Below are 6,886 nucleotides of genomic sequence, written 5' to 3' on the forward strand. Positions count from 1 at the left end.
GGTGGCAAATTTACCAACATCTATCTTACAACTGTTGGAGATGCCCTGATCAAGCACTCATGGCTAAACAAACATAGCGAATTATGCAGGTCCCTAACTCCTTTGTGCACGTGTTCTCAAAGCAAATTATTTTCTGGGGAGCTCAATACTGAATGAAAAATGTCCAGCGGGAGGGTCTTTTACATTTAGAAGTATTTTGCATGGGATGGGTTTGCTATGGGAGGGGTTTGTTTGGAGGCTAGGTCCTGAGTAAAAATACATCATGATAACTAGATCCCAAGGAAGGGGCATCTTCAGCCACTGGGCCAAGAGTACGTGCAGGGTGTCAGCCATGTTAAAGACTTACTTTCTGTGCATGGGCACTCATGGGATAGAAGTAAGGTGGAGGAAATTTTCACACCAGATGATGCATAGGACATCCGATAAATACAGATTGGTGGCCCAGACGTGGATGATTGTCTTGCTTGGAACTATACTAAAACTGGGCAGTTTACGGTGAAATCGGCCTATCATTTGTGTATGTCTCTAAAACTAGCAAAGACTGGACGGTCGGGTTCTTAGGCCCCGTTCGGATCTTGTCCAGCTTCCCAGAATAGCCAGCTTCCCGTGAAGCCAGCCGCAGCCAGCTTCCGACGGGAGCAGCAATTCGTTCGGCAAGCCAGCTTCTTGGTCGTACCAGCTTCCAGCATTGTAGCCCATATATTAGGCCAATTTGGCCTGAGGTTTGGAGTGGGCTGAGAGCCCAAGTGGCTGTGAAAGAGGCATGGGCTATAGGCCCAGTCGGATTGGTGAGTGTGGAAGTTATTTTCAGCCCATGGGGCAGGTTCGCTGGTGAATGTTATGTTCGCTCGTCACAGTTTCCCTCGTACCAGTTCGATCGATTCACTTGGCGGTGGCATTGCTTTGTAATTTCACTCAACTCCACCTCCCCTGTTTTCTGAGATCTGGGAAAGGCTAGCTTCTCCTTCTCCTCAGTTTTTGCACTACGACGCCGCCAGCTTCTAGATTTCAACTCCGTGGAGATAGCGCGTTCGGCTCAGCTTCTTGAGGGAGTTGATGAAGCTGGAAGCTGGAGTGGTTCCGAACGGGCCCTTAGTCTACGATTGTAGAGCATAGAGGCTGGATGGGGATTTGGGATACCGATGCTCCAAACAAAACTAATGCGCATATGTGGCGATTATTGCACAATGGTTTGGTTGTTGGAACATAGCTATTGCGCTGAAGGATGAAGGAAGGAGTCTTTTGTCCGGCGTGTGGACATGAGGAATCAAGGTATCATCATTTCTGGTCATGTCCGCACTAGGTTTAGAGCATCTCCAACAGTCGCGCTAAACTAGCGTCGTGCCATAAATTAGGCCGTTTTAGCGCGCGCGCAACGCGGCGGGTCGCTCCAGCGGACGCGCAAAAACGGCGCACGCGCTATAACGGGTTGGGCGCGCGGTTGAAAACACTTACCCGCGCGGCGTATTTCGGGCGCCAGCTACAGCGCGCGGCACACTCGAGCGCTCGCGCCGCACTCTCTCCTCTCCTCGTCCTACGCCCCGCGCGCGCCGGCGCCGGCGCCCTGCCACCCACCCATGGACGCGCACACCGGCGCCCCGCTCACCCCGCTGTACAGCCGCGACCCCCGCCGCAGCCGCCGCCGCCGGAAACCCTAGCGCGGGAAGCGCTGGCGTCGCCACCGCCAGAGCTCCGCCGAGCGTCGGCCTCGCGCGCAGCCTCTTCTTGCCGCCACGGATGACCACGGCGCCGGGTGGCGTCGCGCCGGCGCCGTCCCGTGCCGCCGCCGCACCGTCGAAGAAGGTCCCCAATGCGGCGCGGACGAAGAAGGGCAAAACATCCGTGAAGAAAAACAAGGCGGCGGACGGCTCCGGCACCACGAAGGCGAGGGGAAAGAAGCTTGCAGGGCGTTCGACGGCCGCGGCGGCTACCGAAGCGCCGGCGAGCTCACTCGTTGAGCCGGCCGCCGACGCGCACCACGTGTTCGACGAAATGCCCCCAAGGTGAAAAAATTTCCAACTTTTCTTTTCTTCTTATTTTTTCAATGCATCATCATCACATATAGATAGCTTATTTGCATTGTTCAAAAAACTTTATAGTCTCAATGATGATGCATACATGTCCACTATGGGTGTTGGGTCCAACAATTCGCATTGGTCTCAAACCAATGACATCCATTTCGAAGACCATGAGTTTGAGGTGGACGAGAAGGGTGAGGGAATTGTCGAGGCGCCGAAAGAAAGAGCGGGCAATTACTCAACCAACGATGACAAGTTACTATGCCATACTTATTTGCAAGTGTCGAGGGATCCATCCATTGGAGGTGATCAAAGTAGAGACGCGTATTGGGGGCGAATGAAAGAACACTTTGATGCTCACAACTTGAGTGGAATCGACCGCTCCGAGAGATCACTTTGGTCCCGATGGTCGACAATCAACTCGGATTGTCAAAAGTGGGCGGCCGTACAAAAGGCAGTTGACAAGATTAACCCAAGTGGCACAAATGAGGATGATCGAGTAAGTGGCATCTCATATATGTTCATCATACTTGTTTTTGGTGACCGAAGTGCTAACTTGTTTTGTTTTTCTTGTAGTAAAACATTGCACAAAACTTGTTCAAAGAAGAGACAAGGACAACCAAGAAGGGGAAGATCAAGAAAGGCAAGGTCTTTACCTTGCCTCATTGCTATGAAGTGTTAAAGGATGATGAGAAATGGAAGAAGCGTGATGGTTTGGAGGATTTGCATTTGAGCAACAAACGGAAGCGAGCAATTGAGATGAATGATGATGAGGAGGAGGATGATGCATCAAGTGATGACGGCAAGAGAAGCCCCACACCCAACTCGGTTTCATACTCGAAGCCAAAATGACCGGATGGGTGCAAGAAAGACAAAACCGAAAAGAAGAAGAGGAAAGGAGATGATGAGCTCAAAAATGCTATGGAAGCTATTGTGAAGGCAAGGGTCGAAGCCAATGAGGTGAGGAAAATGGCAAGGAACCAAGATGCCGTGGCCGAGGAGAGGAGGTTGGCGGCCGAGGAGAGAAGGGTGGCGGCCGAGGAGAGAAAGGTGGCTTTGGAGGAGAGGAAAGTGAGCAACGAGGAGCGAGCTAAGTTGTTGGAATGGGAGAAGCACTTGTTCTTCTTGGACACATCTAACCTCAATGCGGCGCAAAAAAAGTATGTCAATCTTGCCCAACAAGAAGTCTTGATCCAAAAAAGAGCCTTGGTTCGTGCAATGGGTGGCGGTGGCCTCGGCGCCATGGGTGGCGGTGGCCTCGGCGCCACTGGTGGCGGTGGCCTCGGCGCCATGGGAGTCATGGGTGGCTTCGGAGCCATGGGAGGCATGGGTGCACATCCGGCCGCCATGGGAGGCATGGGTGCACCTCCGGCCGCCATGGGAGGCATGAGTGCACCTCCGGCCGCCATGCCTCCCATGGCGGCCATGGGAGGCATGAGTTTTGCTTCTCTCATGGGAGGCATGGGTGCACCTCCGGCCGCCATGGGTGCAATGTCTTTCGATGTGCCTTCTCACACACATTCCCATGAAGATGTCGTTGAAGATCTTGCCAACACCATCGGAGCTTCACATGATGCGGTGCGTGATGAGGAGAGGGAGGAAGATTCATCTTCGGAGGCGGAAGAGTCGTCTTCGGAAGATGAGGACGAAGACGAAGACGAGGAAGATGAAGATTGATGTGTCTTTCATGTCTTGAACTTTAGTTTGCATTTGAACTTGGTTGGATGAACTTGTGGGCATGATTTTGAACTTGTGGGCATGAACTTTTATTCATCAACTTGTTTGTGTCAAATTTCACATGTTCATTTTTGTCCAAAATATCATATATGCAAAATGCCCGGCGAGTCGCGCGCGCTGTATTTTTGCGCTCTGCTGGAGCGGCGCGCGCGCTGCATTATAGCGCGGCTGTTGGAGCCAGCGCAGGCGGGCGCGCAAAACCAGCCGCAGCGCGCACGGTAAACAGGTTTTTTGCGCGCGGTGCTTAGCGCGGCTGTTGGAGATGCTCTTAGTTCTGGAAATTTTTAAGCTCGTCATTGGGAGCTCCAGTGGCAACCCCACCGATACAGGCGAGTTCCCAGAGCAGCATAGCACCATGGCTCCTGGACTGGTTCGGCGAGGCGAAGGAACAATAAAAAGGCAACGATGATTCAGGGCATATACACGCTCTATGGCTAGCTCAGAATGACACTAAGGAGGGTAAGAAAATTGCAGATCCAAGAGCATCGCAAGATCTGTTGCGTATCATTTGGAGCAGTGGATGCTACTGCATGGCTCAGAGGATAGAACGACGACGGCGACACGTGTAGTACGGGAGACGTGGAAGCCGCGGACACCGGGATGGATTAAAGCAAATACAGATGGTGCTATGTCAAACCATGGTGAGAGAGGAGGCAACGGTGTGGTTCTTACAGACCAAGACGGAGCCTTCCGTGGAGCAGCATGTCATTCATACTCATTGACTTCCAATCCAGTGACTGTCGAACTAATGGCGTGTAGGTGGGCATCACTGCTTGTAGCGGAGTTGAATATTCAGCGTCTTAACGTGGAAACGGATTGTAGGGTGGTAGCTGTTGGGGAACGTAGTAATTTCAAAAAAAAATCCTACGCACACACAAGATCCATCTAGGTGATGCATAGCAACGAGAGGGGAGAGTGTTGTCCACGTACCCTCATAGACCATAAATGGAAGCGTTATGACAACGCGACTGATGTAGTCATACGTCTTCACGATCCGACCGATCCTAGTACCGAAGATACGACACCTTCACGATTTGCACATGTTCAGCTCGGTGACGTCCCACAAACTCTAGATCCAGCTGAGGTCAAGGGAGAATTGCATCAACACGACGACATGGTGACGGTGATGATGAAGCTACCGGCGTAGGGCTTCGACTAAGCACTGCAACGATATGACCGAGGTGAAAATCTATGGAGGGGGCCACCACACACGATTAAGATCAACTATGATGTGTTCTAGGGTGCCCCCCTCCCCACGTATATAAAGGAGGAAGGGGGAGGCCGGTCGGCCCTCTAGGCGCACCAAGTGGGAGGAGTCCTCCTCCTAGTAGGAGTAGGACTCCCCCCTTTCCTAGTCCCACTAGGAAAAGAAGGAAGAGGGAGAAGGAGAAAGGAAAGCCCCCCCCCCCCAATTAGGATTGGGCTTGGGGGGGGGCGCCCTCCACCTCACTGCCTTCTCTTCTCTCCCACTAAGGCCCAATAAGGCCCATTGACTGTGCTCCAGTAATTGCTCGAACTCACCTGGAACCATTGTGATGTCCAAACATAGCCTTCCAATATATCGGTCTTTATGTCTCGACCATTTCGAGACTCCTCGTCATGTCCGTGATCATATCCGGGACTATGAACTACCTTCGGTACATCAAAACACATAAACTCATAATACCGATCATCACCGAACATTAAGCATGCAGACCCTACGATTTCGAGAACTATGTAGACATGACCGATACTCGTCTCCGGTCAATAACCAATAGAGGGACCTGGATGCTCATATTGGTTCCTACATATTCTATGAAGATCTTTATCGGTCAAACCGCATAACAACATACGTTGTCCCCTTTGTCATCGGTATGTTACTTGCCCGAGATTCGATCGTCGGTATCTCAATACCTAGTTCAATCTCGTTACCGGCAAGTCTCTTTACTCATTCCGTAATGCAACATCCTGTAACTAACTCATTAGTCATATTGCTTGCAAGGCTTATATTGATGTGCATTACCGAGAGGGCCCAGAGATACCTCTCTGATACACGGAGTGACAAATCCTAATCTCGATCTATGGCAACTCAACAAACACCATCAGAGACACCTATAGAGCATCTTTATAGTCACCCAATTACGTTGTGACGTTTGATAGCACACTAAGTGTTCCTCCGGTATTCGGGAGTTGCATAATCTCATAGTCATAGGAACATGTATAAGTTATGGAGAAAGCAATAGCAGTAAACTAAACGATCAAAGTGCTAAGCTAACGTATGGGTCAAGTCAATCACATCATTCTCTAATGATGCGATTCCATTTATCAAATGACAACTCTTTGTCCATGGCTAGGAAACTTAACCATCTTTGATCAACGAGCTAGTCAAGTAGAGGCATACTAGTGACACTCTGTTTGTCTATGTATTCACACATGTACTAAGTTTCCGGTTAATACAATTCTAGCATGAATAATAAACATTTATCATGATATAAGGAAATATAAATAACAAGTTTATTATTGCCTCTAGGGCATATTTCCTTCAGTCTCCCACTTGCACTAGAGTCAATAATCTAGATTACATTGTAATGAATCTAACACCCATGGAGTCTTGGTGTTGATCATGTTTTGTTCGTGAGAGAGGCTTAGTCAACGGGTCTGCAACATTCAGACCCGTATGTATCTTGCAAATCTCTATGTCTCCCTCCTTGACTTGATCGCGGATGGAATTGAAGCGTATGTGCTTGGTTCTCTTGTGAAATCTGGATTCCTTTGCCAAGGCAATTGCACCAATATTGTCACAAAAGATTTTCATTGGACCCGATGCACTAGGTATGACACCTAGATCGGATATGAACTCCTTCATCCAGACTCCTTCATTTGCTGCTTCTGAAGCAGCTATGTACTCCGCTTCGCATGTAGATCCCACCACGACGCTCTGCTTGGAACTGCACCAACTGACAACTCCACCATTTAATAAAAATACGTATCCGGTTTGTGACTTAGAGTCATCTGGATCAGTGTCAAAGCTTGCATCGACATAACCTTTTACGACAAGCTCTTTGTCACCTCCATAAACGAGAAACATATCCTTAGTCCTTTTCAGGTATTTCAGGATGTTCTTGACCGCTGTCTAGTGATCCACTCCTGGA

Source organism: Triticum urartu, chromosome 3 (genome assembly GCF_003073215.2).
Source record: "Triticum urartu cultivar G1812 chromosome 3, Tu2.1, whole genome shotgun sequence".
Lineage (NCBI taxonomy): Eukaryota > Viridiplantae > Streptophyta > Magnoliopsida > Poales > Poaceae > Triticum > Triticum urartu.